The sequence below is a fragment of the Rosa chinensis genome, chromosome 7 (assembly GCF_002994745.2).
Source record: "Rosa chinensis cultivar Old Blush chromosome 7, RchiOBHm-V2, whole genome shotgun sequence".
Lineage (NCBI taxonomy): Eukaryota > Viridiplantae > Streptophyta > Magnoliopsida > Rosales > Rosaceae > Rosa > Rosa chinensis.
The window spans coordinates 12,958,533-12,978,039 of NC_037094.1; the positions used below are offsets into that span (position 1 = coordinate 12,958,533).

Below are 19,507 nucleotides of genomic sequence, written 5' to 3' on the forward strand. Positions count from 1 at the left end.
TGCTCCGGCGAGGTGGTCCAATAAGAGGGCGACACGAGGTCCACGGTGACGCTGAGGCCTCACATGCTCCTACAAACCGGTTTACATGCAAAGGCCGGGAAATACGACAATGGAAAGGAATAGAAGTAAGAAGAGTGTAATGGCGTTTTGTCTACTATAATATAATGCTTGAATATATAAACTGTGTGATGTGCCGTTTTGAATTTGCCAATTCATGGGTAGAGGAGGACAAAAGGAGCGTCTATCAAAATCACACATACAACTATACAAGAGTGTATAATTTTATCAATATGGTATTATGCTGTTCAATTATGTCTGGTTTCCCTTCTTTACAATTTCTTGGCCCAACCTAAGATTTCTTATGATCCAGCAGACGTTGAGCCCGGTAGGAACAGATAACATTACAATCTGGATGAGGAGATGATTTTTCTCTAGGATGCTACAAACCAAAAAAAAAAGTTAAAAACTTTGAATTTTTCATTTGCCTACTCAATGCCAAAGTATAATGACTATTTATAATTATATAGTCAACTCTTTCCTTGCTAACATATAGAAAACATGCTAAGAAGAAAAACAAAGTTTTTCTCTTACACGTCCAATGTTTTTACACTCAATAGCATCAAACAATTACCAACTTCATATGTCATTGAGTTACATGTTTTTTTTCAAAGATAAAGTTACAACATTTTCTAAAATAATGCATATGACATCATGTTTAAAGGCATAGAAGTTTCTATTACTTTTTTGTTTCATGTTGATTGCCTAGAGAAATTAGTCAAAGTTACATGAAATAGGGAGACGGAGTAATACTACTAGAATTATGCCATCAGACATCACTACTATTAAATCGGTCGGAATTGCACGCGATGTAATAAATACATCATAACATCGGTTTATGAAATATCGATTTCTATTGTGATTATAAACATGGGTTGTTAAATTAACCGATGTGTAAAGTCTTGTTCAAAAATTTTGAAAAATTTGCGGAGGGACTAAGTTAAAAATTTTAGAAACGCAGGGGGACTAAATTTTCTTTCCCTCCATTGCTCCAACACTCGAATTTTTTTTCACTCTCTGAAACTTTAGATCCGTAATGACAAACTCTCACTCCTTCCAAACCATACACCCCCCCCCCCCCCCCCCCCGCCGGACTCTCACTCTCTTTCTATGATGAACAAGCTCCGGAATTTGGTCTTTTCCCTTAAACTCTATTCGATCTCCACCGCAATCCTTTTTCTCTTTATCTCCCTTCTCGATCTAACTCAACAAATTGAGCATCATAGAACTTGGTGGCCACTGTGTTGATCTAGATCCAGAGCTTATGGGCTTATTCTTTTTGGGTATTTCAATTTGGCTCTTTCCAGTCGTTCCTCTTCCTCTCTCGTGCGAGGTCATTCAACTCAGATGCTTTCAATTCAATGGCGAGGTCATTCGTGCGAGTTTCGTTATGTCCGAGCGCAATTTCGATTCAACTCGGATGCTTTCTCTTCTCTGCTGACGGAGAGTTCGCGTCTTGGGTCAGTTATCAACCTCTTTTTGCTTGGTTTCTGTTTTGGGCTTCTTGTTTTTACTGGTAGATTAGCGCAGGCCTCTTGCCTCGCCGGTGTGCGTCTAGTGTGACCGGACAGGTTGCTGTCGGAGGTGATTAGGATGGAGATCGGAGACTGGGGCATTGGGATTTCGATATGTTTGGTTTTATTTGATGACGGTGGCTGCACGAAGACTGGGTGAGCGGAAGATGGTGTTGACTGGGTGTGTGGCAACGGTCGGGGATTCGGATCCGACATTAGGGTTGTTAACCCTCTGGGTTTGGGGATGGAGACGGTGGGAATACAGGCTCGGGTGTTGATCTTCTTCATGGAATTGGGCATGCGAGCTTTGTGTTTGTGGTGGTGGGTGATGTGTGGTCAACGACGATTGGGGTCCGGTATCGGCGGCGACATGACGACCCTGGTGGTGGCTCTTGTTTGGAGCTCAATTCATGGCCTTGTTTTTGGTGACAGGTTTGTTCAGGTCAGTGGTATTACTAACTCAACTCTTTTTAACTGATGAAAACCAGAAAAGACTAGAAATTTAAGTTTATGTTCTTGAGTAGTTTAGTGAAAAACATGAACTTGAATAAGCATATGTAGCTAACTCAACTCTTTTGATCTGGAACTATTTTGTAGCTGTTCATGATTGTTCTTATTAGTTGTTTGATTGATCTTGAGCTTTATATATGTAAAGGATCGATCTATTTTGATGCGGTGATTCGATTTTAGTGTTTATGTGATTGACTTTTGTGCAATTGAAGCTATACATAATATGTGAGAGATTTGATTTGATTATAACTGGATTTCGTTGTGTGATATATTGATTTGATTGTGATTTATTAAGGTCACTTTCGCGACGAAAGAGATTGATGTAACAGAATGGAAATGGGACCTGCTTGCGGTTGGTGTTACAGAGAAGGACTTGAGGAACGATCATAACTCGAAATTCGAAAATCCGACATTGAAGAAGCTGGATTCTTGTTTGGGTGGGGTGTTGGCTGAGGTCTCGACTAAGGAGGACTTCACAGGAAAGTCTGGCCAGTCTACGGTTATTAGGCTTCCTGGTCTTGGCTCGAAGAGGGTTGGCTTGTTTGGGTTTGGACAATCTGCTTCGTCTACAGAAGCTTTTAAGGGTCTTGGGGAGCCTGCAGCAGCAGCGGCAAAGACTGCTCAAGCAAGTGATATTGCTATTGTGCTTGCTTCCTCGGAGGGGCTTTATGCGAACTCTTGCAAAGCTTCTGCGATAGTATCTGGTACTTTGATACACAATTTTTTTATTCTAAGTTGGCATTTGGTTCAACTGTTCAACTTATGGTGATAGTTGTTATAACAGTGTGGAATTGCTTGACTTGTTGTAGGAGCTGTTTTGGGGATATATGAAGACAATAGGTATAAATCTGAGTCAAAGAAACCAGCTCTTAAGTCTGTGGACATTCTTGGTCTTGGAACTGGACCTGAACTTGAGAAGAAGCTCAAGTATGCTCAAGATGTTGCTTCTAGAATAATACTTGGGAAAGAGCTCACGAATTCACCTGCCAATGTTCTCACACCTGGTTCGTTTTAGCTCTACTATTGCCATTTTGGTGGGCCATACTTGTAATTTTTATGTTAATTGAGTTATATGTAATATTGACTGGATATGATGATCATTATGTTTTCAAGGAAACTAGCAGAAGAGGCCTCAAACATTGCTTCCTTATATAGTGATGTTCTATCTGCAAAATCATTTAATGAAGAGCAGTGCAAAGATCTGAAAATGGGTTCCTATTTGGCTGTGGCCGCAGCTTCAGCAAATCCTCCACATTTTATTCAGTTGACCTACAAACCCCCTGGTGAACCTGGTAAGCTTAAATTAGCATTGGTGGGTAAAGGTCTGACTTTTGACAGGTGATTACAGATTACTTACAACAATGTATTTGTCACAATTTCTAATGGAAAGACCATTGAGGTACAGTTTCTGTGGTGGTCAGAAATGCACATCATATTATTGATGATAGGTTGATAGTAGTAGTACTACAAGCAGAGGATCCATGTTTTTGTAAACTAAATTTTTTTGTTTGCTTCTATTCCTGCTTGCAGGTCAATAACAGAAATGCTGAAGGTAGACTAACTTTGGCAGATTGACTTTGGCAGATGCATTAGTATATGCATCTGGGATTCCGCATGTTCTGGATCTTATGTCAAAATCAGACTTCTGATTTTCTATACAGTTTAGATTTTACTATTGGTTGGTTATAGCCCTCTATAGATTAAGCTCTATCACCAAGGAAAGAGTTTTAGGTGTTATGGAAACAAGATGGTATTGTCTCAGAGTTCATGTTGTGTTGGTGTTTAATGTCAAACATAGAGATTTTAGGAGACTTTTCTTCTTGGAACTCTCTTTTGGAGAATGAGGAAGTTTGGAGTGTAGGCTGTGTAGGGGGCACTTTGATTGGGATTGTACGGTAGTGGATATCCATGGGTAAGGACCCAAAATCTTATCCCCTTTATCTGAGTAAGCGAAGACTAGGCCTAGCAAACTTCGAAGGATTGAGAATCCTAGGAAGCTTGCTGTTGTGTTCTTCCTGGCAGCTCCTTGTAAATGCACGGCAGTGAGTTGATCATTTCAAAAGAGGCTTGGCAAGATCCATGTGGCGTGGGAGCTAGAAAAGCATGAGTTTCAGAAGAAGAGATCACAGCAGTGATGGCATATTAGTTTAGGTAGATGGAATAAGAGATTTGGGTAGGATATGAATTGGAAAGGATGGAAAACTAAAGGTGGATTTGGCAGAGATGAGGCATGACAGAAGAAGAATGCTAGAGAGCTTGCTAGCATACCCCGTTCTGATCCCCCCCTTGGTTACAGCAGTAGCTATTTATATGCAATTCCAACAGCCAAAGGAATCTCGGTGGAAGGTCTCTACTGCTAGGTAAAGAGATGGCTTGGGTTAAATGCATGTAATGGATTTTGTATTGCCTCTTGATCTGTCAGGTTTTGTCTAAAGAAGTTTATGGAATAGGTTTGGCAGATTTTCTGCCGTGAAATCTGCTACTGGGATTGTAATCCCAAGATTTCTACTGTGTTGCTGGGATTATGTGCTGCTGGGATTATGGAATTTTGTTATGTGGATAGGATCAAAAATCCTATGTTTAGCATTTACTATTTTGTTTGGTTCTAAAGGATTTGGGCTTGAGTTTTTGGGCTCTCTCTCTTCTTCACTTACTCGTATTAAGAGTTAGGCTGTTGGGCATGAATTTTAGTCCCAAGTCCAAAATTATCAACAAGCCTAAAACTAATAACAAGCCTCATGCAATTCTGTTACCTTCCACACCACACCCATTCTTGTAAGCCCCAAGTGCGTGAATGTGGCTTGGGTCCACGTGCGTGGCGTGATGTTTGCAGGTGTAATTTGCCTCGAAATATGAGTTAGGCTTAAAGCATGAATTGGGCTTGTTAGCTGGAAATTTGGGTGTCAACATTAGCCCCCTTGATTATGTAGGTTGTGTGACCGTGTCTCGAGCTACATAATCAAAAATCCAAAGACTTACTGCGTGATAACAATTTTTTTTTTTTTTCGTTGGCTTGCGTATCTTACCGATACGAACTATGGCTTATCAAGCTTCTCACGTGACAATAGATTCTTGTCATCATTGGACTTCTAGTTAGGAGAGAGGAGTCATAACTTTACACGGCAATGGCTTGTAAAGTCTTCTTCTTTTCTCTTCTTTTCCTTCCATATTTTGATTTGTACAAGACACCTTTCTTTTCAAGAGTCAGACCCTCGATCTAAGGAAAGAAGGCTCTTCTCCTTTCAAATTTCTTTGGCTTGAGAGACTCCATCTCCACTCCCTTACTCTTTTACATAACAAATCGAGTGTGTCGGGCCCATTGTAGAGCCGATTTGCGATTCCTTCTGTGCTTGGTAAGCTTGGCCGACTGCATCTTCTTTTGCACGGTGTGATTTTTTTTTTCTTCTTGATTCTGCATTTGCTCATATTGTAGCCTTATGTTGGTTCACGCAATGTCAGTTTGCTAACCTGATTAAATATTGCTCAGCGACATTGCCGATTTGCTGCCGTGATTAATCTGTTGCATGTCCCGTGCTTTGTTCTGTCGTTATCAATTCTGCTGCTGTAATTTCTTGTCGTCTTAGCCATACTAGTTCGTTGCTGTGATTGACCTGCTACTGCTGTGATCAATTTTGCTATCAGCATTGATTTGCTACCACGTGTTTTGGAAGGTACCCAACTTGTAAGTATTTCCTCCCATTCATAACGCGTCCCCATTTTTTCTTTTACTGCCATGATAGCGACGAGATTGATACAACAGGGTATTATTGACTGTGTCTTCTCAGCTTGGGCTCAATGGCCTTAAATTTTTTGCTTAGTTCTTTGCTTGATGCGTGATAATAGATTGATTCGGCATGAGTGGCTTGGACTATTTCTTCTCTGTGTTATGCGTGGAGTTTTCTTTTTATTGTTGTAATTACAATTAAACATGATGCTGTTAGTCTATTCGGTTCATCATGTAAGTTGCTTCTATTAGCTTGGCTAGGCTATGTGGATTCAATAGTTTCAATTTTAGCTTAGTCCCTTGCTCGGCGTGTGATTATGGATTGGTTGAGCGTGGAGTAGCTTGGATTATTTTCTTTTGGCATTATGCGTGGAGTTTTTATTGTTGTGATTGCAATGGAATATGATGTAGCTTGGTATCATATAGTTTAGTTTATCATGTAAATTGCGCCTGTTAGCTTGGATTGACCATGTTGGTTTTAGTTTTGCTTGGTTCCTTGCTTGGAGAGTGAACGACATGTAGCTTGGCATATAGTAGCTTTGCTTGGGGTGTGTGCTTTGGTAGCTTGAGCTTGTGGCCAGCTTAAGCATTTTGAGAGGGAATCACTATTAAAAAAGAATGAGCTTGATTGCTTGGCATGACCCTAATATGTTCCATGGTAGATGCACGACCTTAAGAGAGGAGCGTGGCATGGCTTGTGTATGTATGTCTAATATTTGTATGCTTACAATTACTTTTGCTTAGCATAAGCTTGTTTAAGTATTGGCGTGTTTCTCTTGGTCGTGTATCTGCTTGGCTTGAGCATGAGCAAGTGCTTGGCATGATGTTTGAGTGGCGTGAGCACAAGCTTGGCATTAGCATGGACTTGGCATGATATATCGGTTCATAGAGTTAGGCTAATATGCCATGTAATAAGCATGAAATTTCTCATGATTGCCACCTTATATAGGGTTTAGACATATTTTGACTCAAATTTCATTGATTTCTTGTTTGCCTCTACACCTTATAGATCCATCTCAACAATGATTTTTCTTCTAGAAAATCAGGTATGATTTTCTCTGTGATGCTTTGAGGCAGAAATTAATAACTTGGGTTCAGAATTTTGGGCTTTTAATGATATATGTACAGGACATTTAAATGATAATATTTGATGTGAAGAATGGGCACTAAATTTGGTGATAGATCGGATATGTAAATGCTTGATGTTGAAGTATGGCTGTAGATGCTTGTGTAGAGTAGTGAAGACTCAGAGTATGACTTTGGTTGCTGGATTGTGTATGGGTAGCAATATTTGGATCTGTACATGTAATGGTGTTGGAGCAAAAATCTATGACAGGTTGGAATTTGAATTAAGAGTAGGTATATGGCTGATGTTGAAATCATAACATGTGAAAGCTTGTATAATTAATGCTTGCTGGATCATAAATGCTTGTGCTTATGACTTCTCCACATTTTTTTGCTTCAGATGAGATACCCTGTGCTTGAATTCTGATTTCACAAAATTGATTATGGCAGCTTTTGTTTCAGCAGTGGAGTAGTAGAGGCCAATGACATAGGATATGAGAGTATCAATTCCGATGATAAACTAGATGTCAGTAAACGGTGGAAGCTTTGAACACAGCAATGAAGTGAGCTTTAACTTGATCACAGTAACTGAAATTTTTTTTTTGCTTGAATTGCTTAGCTTGCTTTTCCTTCATTGTCACAGATTTGCATGATCATGTGCCTGACTAGCATATATGAGTCATATACATTCTTTTTGCTATATCTTGCTTGGTGTTATCTTCTAGGTCAATAAATGCTTTCGTGTAGGATTTTCATTTGTATAGGATTTCTTTGTGGCTTGGCTTTGGCATGCTTACTTATTTTAGCATGTTCTCTGTGGATTTGTATGACTTATGGTAGCTGTGGTAACGCATTGACCACAACCTTGACTTTATTGCAGTGGTGCTAGCTTTGTCGTTGCTTTGATTGGCTGCTGGGAATTAGCTTACTGGGCTGAATCCCTGCATTGTGGTCGTCATGATATCCAGGTGAGCATCCATTCAAGAGTCTTCTCATGAAATATGCTTGCATTTGATTATTCAAAGTTGTATTCTTGAAAGCAATTGAAACATTGGTCGATCTTTTCTCTGGTGGTGAACTCTTTATGCTTGCTGTTGGGATTTGAATTTTCTCAATAATCACAACGATTGATTGATAGTATATGAATATGGATATTGCTTGTCAAGAATTGAAGTTAATAGCATGAATTTTTCATGGCATGTTTTGTTGTGGCTTGTTTTAATTGTTGCAGTTATCACATAACATACTTTGTTTTGTTGTTGGGACTGTGATGTAACCTGCCTTTGTGAGCCCTTTTTTGCTAGCCGTTTGTGAGCCTTTCCTATTTTACTGCTATAATTGTGAAAATGAATGATATAGCATGGCGTTGTTTGGCTTGGTATATGTAACTTTCTTAGCTTGGCTTAATCATGTTACTGACACTTTATCAGTAATTTGCTTGGCTTCAATTTGCGATGGTTTGCATGGCATGGTCTTGCTTGATTAGTTTTGATATTGCAAAACAAAAAATATCTTTGTTTGGCTTGACTTTTGTTTCGATTGAACTTGTGATACTCATGCCTGGGCATATTCTAGGCATGAGCTTTTAATGGCTTGAGCTAGCAGATGGTTCTCATTTGAAAGAGAGAAGTTTGTATGTGATGCGCTTCTAGCAAGCGCATAATTTAACCCTGAAATGTCGTTAGTAATATAAGTAAGTAGGGATCGTTCTAGCCGGGGATTGAGGGTACACATGTAATTGTGAAACAAATAAAGAAAAGTATTATTTACAAAAATAAAATAAAGAATAATTATATACAAGTGAACAAAAATAAGGGGGGGGGGGGGTTTAAGATTTATAGAATTGAAAATTAAAATAAATAAAATAAATAAAATAAATAAAATAAAGAAAATATAAAAACACATGTACAAGAATGAAACATAAGAAACAAAGATCAAAACCAATTCCATATGAATGAAATCCAATTACAATTCCTATAGTTGATTATCTAATGTCATGAGAAATAAGTTGACCATGTGAAACGTTAATAAGCAAACGATTTCTCATATTTTAGTTTCCTTGAATAATTGATCTAAGTGAAAGCACCTAAATCAATCCTATTGAACATGCAATCATAGTCTAGAAAGCTAGCTAATCAAGAACACATTCAATGCATGAAGAACAAAGAAAGGATGTCAACCAAAGTGCACAACCTAGTATGAAAAAGTTCATCTATTTGCAATCCTCCTTAATTGATTTCGACTTTTGTCCAAAGCCTTTACTACTTATGAAATAGGTTCACAAAACTATTAGGTGAATTGTTTACCTAATTCTAGCACCAATTACATACATATATCCCAAGTTGGCCACCAAAGAACACATACATATAAAAGTTTTCTATAAACCAAAATCAATTAAGCAATCTCACATAAGCAACATAGAAGTCAACACAAAGAAATTACAACTTTATTTCAAAACATATAAACGGGCTTTAAACTTTGCCCTCAACATTATTTATTAACTAGAATTCATAGTCTTACAAAATCAAACAAAGAAAACAAGAGAAATGATATAATACACCTTGAAAGATGAATGATAAAGCCTTGAGACGAAGAACTTGAAGATCCTTGAAAGCAAGCAATCTTCTAGGGACGACACAAGGGTGGATGGCGGTTAGGAAATTGATGTATTGCATGACTTCTCTTTCTCTTGGCTTGAAAATGAAGAACAAGAAAACTAGAGAATGAAAAAGAAATATGGAGAGGAAATGGAGAGATAAAGAAGATGAAATGGATGAAGGAATTTGTGTTATGGATTCAGAAATTGGTGATTGAGAGTGAGAGGAGAATGTGTTTAAATAGGGAAGAAAAAGAAGAGTGAAATGATGAGATGAAGAAAAATAATGAAAGTGGAGTATGAGAGTGGTTTGTAAAATATGTAAAAGATGAGGTAATGATGAAAGCAAAGTAGGAAGGTGAAGAAATGTGGAAGTGATGATGATCTTTTAGAGTAGAAAAATGTATCCAAGGAAAAAGAAATGCTTTCTTCATGTGGGTAGGAAACATGAACATGTGGTGTTGAGCTGTTTTCAGGTCAGTTTCTGCCCCTTTATTCCTTCAATTATTTCTCCATCAAAACTTCATATTGGGCCTCCGATTTATTCATATCAAATGTTCCTCTATGAGTGTAGATCATCCTGATAAATTTTCAGAGCTTCAATCCATGTGGTTGGGCCAGAAATTCTGCTGGACTCCTCACAGGTCTAGTTTTCCAGTTTTGCTTCTGCAGAAAATTGGACTAATTGTTTGAAGGCCTTCCACTTCTATCTGGATCTTGCACTCTTCATATGAAATGTTCCTTTGGGTGTCTAGAATGGATCTGGAAGGTTTCAGCTCATTTGAAGTTCATTTGGTCAGGTGGCCGCTCCTTCTTCTTTGCTTGGCTTGGTTTCTCCGAGCCGGAGTATGAATATGTGCAAAATTGATCTTTTAGTACATTTCCATTTTCTCCATCATTTTCAGGTAATTATGGACCTAACGCTCATTTCACCTTCATCTACTCCAATGTACCTAAAAATAGAAATTGAATTAAAAATCGATTCAGTTAAGGAATTAACTAAGTAAAATGTGAGGAATTAACTATTAAAATATCACATTAAAATGCTCCTATCAGTATACTTGGTATGGCTGTCTTGGTTATGATCCGATTGACATATGCATGAGGTGTTCTAGGTATTAGCTTGGCATGATGGTTGTTTAAAGGGTTAGAAGCATTTGTTGCTTGATAGGAATGTGCTTTTGGTTATTGAAACTAGGTCTAGTCATTTTAAGAAGAATCGAGATTTGGTCTAGCTAGCATGATAAGAGGTTGTCACAACAGTAAGAGATTGTTTAGAAAAAAATTGGTATGGATAAGGTTAAAAATAGGTTAGCATATTGGTTTAACGAAGTAAGATTATCACAAAATGGTTTGGAAAAGACTATTGATTTGAATTATACGGCATGGCAGTGGTTCGTGTTGCTTTTACAGCAGCGTTTGGCAATTTGGTTTTTAGCATTGTCTTGCTTGACTCTCCAAGTATACATGTCTTGATTAATTTGTTGTCATGTAAGGAATTTGGCTTGGTAAGAGCATGAGCTTGTATGATGTCGACCTTGCTTGTTTCAGTTTGAATAGATTCAATTAGTGACCATTATGCTTGGGCACGTCGTAGGCATGTGCTTGATGGCATAAGCTTGTGACTTCCTCAAGTTTCTTTAATGGTCAAATGAGAGTGCATTAGTGTTGGAAAGCATGTGCTTGGATGTAATGGCTTGGCGTGATTCTCACTTAGTTTTCGATGCATATAGTATCTTGCAAGATTCGAGCTTGGAATGACTTGCCTTTGTATGCTTGTTAGTTCGCTGTTGGATGCATGACCTTAGAGAGAAGCTTGACATGATTGGTGTTTGTATGCTTATATGCTTAAAATATTTTGCTTGACATAAGCTTGTTTAAGTATTGAATTGTTACTCTTGGTCGTGAATCCGCTTGGCTTGACAAGGAGCTTGGCATGAAGTATGAGTGGCATGAGCATGAGTTTGGCATTGTGTAGATGAATCTTTGATTATTCAAACATCATAAGAACTTTGACTCTTTCCATTTTTTTTTTAAAATCATGATGCCTTGAATGGGCAGAAAGTGATTAGAACTTATCCAATAGTAGGGTGCTTGGAAGCCTTAAATTCTAGTTCACATTTTCCAATGAATCAATAGACTATAGGCATGTGATTTTCATCATGAATCATCTTTCACCAAGCCCCCACATATAACTTACTTCGAGCAAAACCAATCTTTTGCACGTAGCACGGCAGTGACACAATACCACAAATATGCATGCATAAAGGCTGTCATGTTTGCTTGCAGGTCGTGATTCATGCTTGAGCTATATAATAGATTTTTAAGCTCAGGTCTAATTTGATATAGCTAGCATGTTTCGGCTATACTCTTATGTTGATTAATTACTTGTCGACTAATCACCGGCTTGGCATGGCTTGAAATTGTTGAATTAGGATTTAGTAGGAAATGCGGCAGCTGCATGAACTTCTGCTGGAATTGATTTAGTACAAGCTTAAATGACATGTATGTATGCTCGGTTAATTATGATGATAAGCTATTTTGTCTTAGAGGGAATAAAGACAACGGGTGATGAAAAAATGGTTAGAAGTGTTTACTTTCTTCATCTAAACAAAAATGAAGGGGAAGGACACTAGATGCTTGATTTTGATAATAGATAGAATGTTGTAAAGGAGGTGGATTAGGATACTGAAGGGAAGATGGTTCAGTGTTTGGTTTTGAGAGTATGCATGTATGCTTGATCGTCTGAAATCAGTAGCACATGGAAGCTTGAATCTTGAATAAGTGCTTGTTGATCTTTGAGTTTGAATGATACCTTGCTTTCTCAAATTCTTTGAATTGAATTGTTTTTCTTCTGTGGTCAGATAGGATTAGCGTGCTAAAATTTCAGTTTATTTTTGGATGTATTTGGACGTCATCTTTATTCCCAGCAGTAAAATGGGTTGAGTTGTTGATCTCAGAGCTTCAGGCCTGCAAGGTAGTGAATACCGTAATATTGGCGCCAGAACAACTTAGAATATTTGAGTTATTTTGGGCATAATGGCTTGTTTTTTTTTTTTTTAGCTCCTTTTAGCATGGCGGTGAGTGGTGACTTGCATGATTTACTAGCAACTTGATCATGAATAAGCAACGTTACAGTCTTGGCTTTGTTCCAGCAATGAACTTTCTTTTTCTCTTGAAGTTGTCAGGACATTTGAGCACCTTGAACAACTTAAATTGCTTGGGACATTGCTTGGGTTGCATGATGCTCAATCCATTTTGCTTGGTTGCTCCTGTCTTCATGCATGAATTTTTTTTTTGAATATAATGAATGTTGCGATTGAAGTTTCTTTTCACTTCTTCTGCATGCTTGAAAGACTTTATTTTCAAAATAAGATTGTAAATTTTGAATGTGTGTGCCTGATACGAATATGCATGAGATCCGTCAATAATATAGTAGTTCTTCTTTTTTACAACTTGCTTGTTGCTGGTTGGTTTGGCATATGGATCTGGAAAGGTGCTCTTGAGTGATGCAAATGGTAAAAGCCTGATTATAAGAGTGCTTATGCGTGATGTATTGATTCTGGTTTAAATCAGTACACTTGAGCTATGCAATGAATTGAAATGGTATGACTGATTGTGGAGAGTGGATTTGTTTGTGGGGTTGTTAAGATTTGGATATCAATGTAATTTAGTGCTGGTTATGGTATGTAAAGGGAATGATTTTGCCTGATTTGAATATTTTTTGCTTTTAGATGGATCAGCTTGATGCATGAATATGAGGCTAAAAAGTTTAGGATGGATGAGCTGCTGTTTAAGGTAATCAACATGAACCAACTCATCAGCCCCCAAGTGCAGTAGCCTGATTAAAGGTATAAGATTTAACTTTTGCTTGCGTGTTCTCCGACAATGAATATCGCTTGAGAAGTGTGAGGGGCTTGTGCTTATGACCACTGCTGTGTGTTTGGGTTTTAGAAAACATATGCATGTTGCTTTTGTAAGAGTATTTCTCTTTAGAATTGTAGCTTCACATTTATGTTAGCTAGACATATAGATTGATATAGGTATAAGATATCTAGAATATCATTATTGCTTGGTATAAGCATCAACAATGAAGTGGTTATCTTTTATGCTTCCTGGTAAGGTTCAGTGAAAGGGTATGTTCAAATAGGCTTGAAATGCTCAAGAAGCGGCTAAACAATAGTAAGATTGTTATGCATGTAGCTTTAATGGTTGTAATGCTTGCAGGGGCGTTAATAGACTGCTCCCAGCAGTGATTGCAAAGATCAAGAACAGAGATTAGCTTAATATATGTTGCAACAAGGGGGAAGCTAGCTGTTGGAATCATAGCCTAGTCCTCAGGTAAACGGTTCAACCTTGTAAGGACATGATGATTTGAGATAAAACATAAATATTTTCAGGAAAGAGGTAGTGTCAGAGTATGAGAGGAAGAGGAAAAAATGTGATTTCTTTAATTTTCAATAGCTAGATTTGGCCTTTTAAGGAGAAAAACAAAACTTACTTTCACTGATATCATTTTCTGATGTAAATCAGAGGTTCACAAAAGAGTAAGTAAGTATGAAATTGAATCTGGGTTTTTTCAAAAGTGAAGAACAAAAAAAGTCTCTTCTTACTAAGCTTGTTTGCATCACTTTGACCTTTTGCTGCTGCTTGACTGTATCTGGCGGTGTTGTGACAACAAAAGCATGGATAGTTTCAAGAAAATTATCATCCTACCATGGAATAAGAGCATGATTTTTTTTTTTCAAAGCATAGAGCACTGCTATGAAATGGAGGGAGCCATGGTTAAATCACATCATGTTTTTGAAATTCATTAAGCAAAGCCCCCAAGTATTCTTGCATGATGCTTGAAAGAAAAAGGATAACTTTGAGTTTGAGTATACTGAGTTGATGGTATTGACACAAATAAGGACTGATATATATATATATTTTTTCATGTTGTTGGGAAGGTTTATGAAAAACCTGGTAAATAGGATCGAAATACCTGAAAAATGGCTAAACAAAGGTAAGGTAGTTTTGTGGCACTGATGGTTGTGATGCTTGCAGGATGTTTATATATTGCTCCCAGCAGTGGTAGTCAAGATTCAACGTGACATATGTTCAGCAAGGAAGAGGTTAGCTGCTGGAATTATGGCCTAATTTCCAGGCATAAGGTTCAGACCTTACAAGATCTAGAAGAAATGCATCAACTGGTGATGATGTTATTTGTGGTGGCTTGTTTGGGTTTGTTGAAGCCTCAAGGTGAGATAGCTTTTATAGATTGAGTAATAGGACTCTTAATTTGTTCACTCAATATTGAAGCTTGAATAATGAGTGAATAAATTTGATTTTGACAGCTTTCATGATTCCTGTTACAGAAACTCATGGATTGAAGTCTCATAGTCAATACAATAAGCAACAAGCTTGTGTTTCAATGAGTATTGGCATGTTCATCAAGAGAGCTCCCCTTGATTGCATCTGATACATATTGTCAGTGATAAAGCATGACTGGTTTGAAGTGAGCATGGTAAATTTCTGGAGAAAAATGTTGCTGTTAAGGAAGCTGAGGTGGAAACACAACCTAGTCCCCAGTGGAGTCGCCAAAAATGTAGGGGGCACTTTGATTGGGATTGAACGGCAGTGGATATCCATGGGTAAGGACCCAAAATCTTGTCCCCTTTATCTGAGTAAGCGAAGACTAGGCCCAGCAAACTTCGAAGGATTGAGAATCCTAGGAAGCTTGCTGTTGTGTTCTTCCCGGCAGCTCCTTGTATATGCACTACAGTGAGTTGATCATTTCAAAAGAGGCTTGGCAAGATGCATGTGGCGTGGGAGCTAGAAAAGCATGAGTTTCAGAAGAAGAGATCACAGCAGTGATGGCATATTGGTTTAGGTAGATAGAATAAGAGATTTGGGTAGGATATGAATTGGAAAGGATGGAAAACTAAAGGTGGATTTGGCAGAGATGAGGCATGACAGAAGAAGAATGCTAGAGAGCTTGCTAGCATACCCCGTTCTGATCCCCCCCTTGGTTATAGCAGTAGCTATTTATATGCAATTCCAACAGCCAAAGGAATCTCGGTGGAAGGTCTCTACTGCTGGGTAAAGAGATGGCTTGGGTTAAATGCATGTAATGGATTTTGTATTGCCTCTTGATCTGTCAGGTTTTGTCTAAAGAAGATTATGGAATAGGTTTGGCAGATTTTCTGCCTTGAAATCTGCTGCTGGGATTGTAATCCCAAGATTTCTACTGTGTTGCTGGGATTATGTGCTGCTGGGATTATGGGATTTTGTTATGTGGATAGGATCAAAAATCCTATGTTTAGCATTTACTATTTTGTTTGGTTCTAAAGGATTTGGGCTTGAGTTTTTGGGCTCTCTCTCTTCTTCACTTACTCGTATTAAGAGTTAGGCTGTTGGGCATGAATTTTGGTCCCAAGTCCAAAATTATCAACAAGCCTAAAACTAATAACAAGCCTCATGCAATTCCGTTACCTTCCACACCACACCTATTCTTGTAAGCCCCAAGTGCGTGAATGTGGCTTGGGTCCACGTGCGTGGCGTGATGTTTAATTTGCAAGTGTAATTTGCCTCGAAATATGAGTTAGGCTTAAAGCATGAATTGGGCTTGTTAGCTGGAATTTTGGGTGTCAACAGGCTGCAAGTACATTAAGCAAAGTAGCTTTAATCTATATTTACTTACATATCTATATAGTTTTGTATTTCTTGTAAAGTTGTTGTTTTCTTCTTACAACATCGTTCTTAAATAACTTGGCAATGTTTTTCTTCTTACAACATAGTTCTTAAATAACTTGGAAATGTGTACTTTTCATTGTAGGTCTGGGAAATGTTTTATCATGCATTTAATGGGTACATGGACCATGCTTTCCCACTTGATGAATTAAGGCCTCATTCTTGTGGGGGTGAAGATAGCCTCGGTGGATATGCCCTAACTTTGGTAATACAAATCACAAATTCTTATTTTAAATTATTTCTTTTTGTACTACTGCGATCTTCTTTTTAATGTTTGTATTCTTAAACTGTTGTGCAATGCGTCTGTCATTTTTGTTGTCACAGATTAGCTTTAGAGACACTAGCTTTACTTGGTGATCGGGACAACTTTGCTGCCTCTGCTGAATGGATTGGAAAAAATCTTCTGTTTAAAATAGTGAGTATAGTATTTGTCTTTCTTATCACTCCTTGTATCTCTCTCTCTCTCCATGGTTTCTGAATTGCTTTTTTAAATGTAAGATTTTGATGTTGTGTTTTGGGTTATATGCATGAATCGCATTAAACTTTTTTAATTTTATTTATTTGTTTATTTATTTTGGATATAGACCTAATTTCTTGTTTTCTAGAAGATATCTCATTAGTTTAGTTGAGAGCGTTGCGTTCAGTATAATGATTTAACTACTTCAAATGAAGGTTATACCAAGAGGCTAGTTCTCAAGACCTGTAAAAGTTATTTTACATGATTTTGAAGATGACAATTGTTGTTGACTTGTTACATGCGAAATTATCTGGCGTAATATATAGTGGTAGATTGTTATTGTGAATATCTGTCATTGAATTGTTTCCCTCATGATCTTGATCTCATTGTTATTATAGATTCTAAATATATATGTATGTATGACTAGTTTACTATTCTTATGATATTTATATATCCATTTATGATAGGATGGAGTTAATGTTATACATGTTACTTTGTTAGCAATGAATGACTTCATCCATCGAACTTTGAATTGTTTGATTGTTACAGAATAAGACGGTATCTGTTTTTGAGGGGGCTGTAGCCAGAGGCCAAAATGTCAACAACATTTATGGGCTGGTTGCAGATGAATTTGTAGAAGAGTTTTCTGACCCTATCAATGGCGTTACATCCCCTGTTTAGGTTTGATAACTAAACTGACAGATTTTCCATCTGTATAATTTATGTTTGCAATCATATTGGAAAAAATTGGTAATATTAGTTGTTTCATTTACAGATACCTATTATTAGAAAGATGCACTAGTCCATAACAGTTGATAGACATCAGTTTTTAACTGATGTCTATTTCAGTCAGCAACCGATGTCTCGTTAAGTGATGTCTAATGTGATAATATTAGATATCGGTGGAAAACTGATCTCACTAGCATACTTAAACATCAAAATTTCAAGAGAAACTGATGTGGCATATATGTTATACAGCATTATTACTTAGAATTTTCGATGTCTAAACGAAACTTTAACATCAGTTCTTTGTGTAGACCTAATGTAAAAAGTAAAAACAAGATCAATTTCCTAGTTGTATATGATATTTGAGATGAATTAAACATCAGTTCTTTGTTAGTTTGTGTTTATGAATCCAAATTTACACATTACAAAATGACTTGAAATGTGATGCGGTATAGTTTTACATATTATTGCTATTGCTCATATAACATAAGAGACTAATGAAAAACACTAAAAGTACCTGAAAATTGAAAAGCAACATATTTTATTAGCACCAAATGTAAATAATACAACAGAGGGGGACATAAGGCCTGACCTCCTAGTACAACAACATATAAACAAGAACTACAACTGCAAGAACAAGTATAATGGAAATCAATTAATATGTATTGACTAATTCTATAATACTTGATCTGCCCAAACGCTAAACACATAAGCATCGTCAATGAAACTGTAGCTCTTTCCATCAAATCTGCTGATCTTTTGGGAGTTGCCACAAAGATGTCATCTTTCTAATTCCGTAACTATTCAAAAGTAGTTCATTAATGTGTGCAACATATGATATGGACAAGAATGGTCAGCGTCAGCAAAGAGGTGAAAAACAAAAACAGGCAAAATTGAATTCTGACAAAACAAAAACAAAAGACCAATAATCATACTAATGATGACAACCGAACTCTTATATAGTCAATGTTATAAATATCATCATTTTTAACATATACAGTTGATGGAACTAAAAAACCTCTAAGACAAACAAATATGAATTACTTTAATAATTAATCTAGTTTGGCCTTGCAACTCCAAAGATTAGCTTGAAATTTAGAATGTACTTCAGAGTAGATGTTTATAATAATTATTACCTGGAGTCATAAGTTGATAGATATTGATCAAGTCATCTGCAAATAAGCAAAAGAGACAAAGGAAACATTAGTCTCTATTGATTAAAGAAAAACACAGCAAATAAGCAAAAGAGACAAAGGAAATTTCCATCTCCAGAGCATTGCACTAACACTGAATTAAAGAACCCAAACAAATTGCATGTGCATAGTAACTTGAATTGGAAAAAATAAGTCAAAAATTACTATCCTTTTGCAATTTAGAAAGGATAGTATAAAACTCACCAACAACTTACTGCACTTTCAGATTGATTAGGTTCAAAAGTCAGATCCATTTTGTCCTCAATGAATACTCTATTACCAATCTAACCATATATAAAACAAACAAAAAAATAGAGTATTAATTTGTTGCAGCAATAGCAATAATCCAAGCAACACACAACACAAACAAAACAAAAATCAGCACAATGGCCAATTTATCTAGACAACAAGTTAAAAAGTGTGAAGCACTTGCAGATTGGAAGCAAATTTCATTGTCTTAATTCCGTTTTGCGGATTAGAGCAAATTACCATATTAATGAAGGATATAAGTTCACCATAAACTAAAAAATTACATTCAAATAATCAAAAGATTGATATTGTAAATTTAAACTCGTAGGGAAGAAATTACCTATAATCGATAATCGATAAGAAATGATAGCTTAGGGTTCCAATTGAAAATGGAATTTGAGATGAACAGATAAACCATAACCTAATAATTAAGAGGGCAAGGCCTAATATACATCAATGTCAATTAAATGAGAAAAAGATTAAATACTACCTGATCGAGATGCAAACTCTAAATTGGAGTGATGGTGACCCATTATGTTTAGGAGATCACGTTCGAGGTGATAGGTTGAACCTTGAGCCCTGATAAACCATCATATAATATTAAGTCCATGTGAAACATCATCTTATCAAACTAAGAGCAAATAAGAGAAACCAATGGATGAAATGCTAGTGCGAGCTTTTAGA

The 19,507-nt window shown here is 37.0% G+C and overlaps 1 pseudogene; it reads left to right on the forward strand.

Annotated features, from left to right (window-relative positions):
* Nucleotides 1-1,815: 1,815 nt before the first annotated feature.
* Nucleotides 1,816-17,336, forward strand: LOC112177429 (annotated as a pseudogene).
* The last annotated feature ends 2,171 nt before the right edge of the window (nt 17,337-19,507 follow it).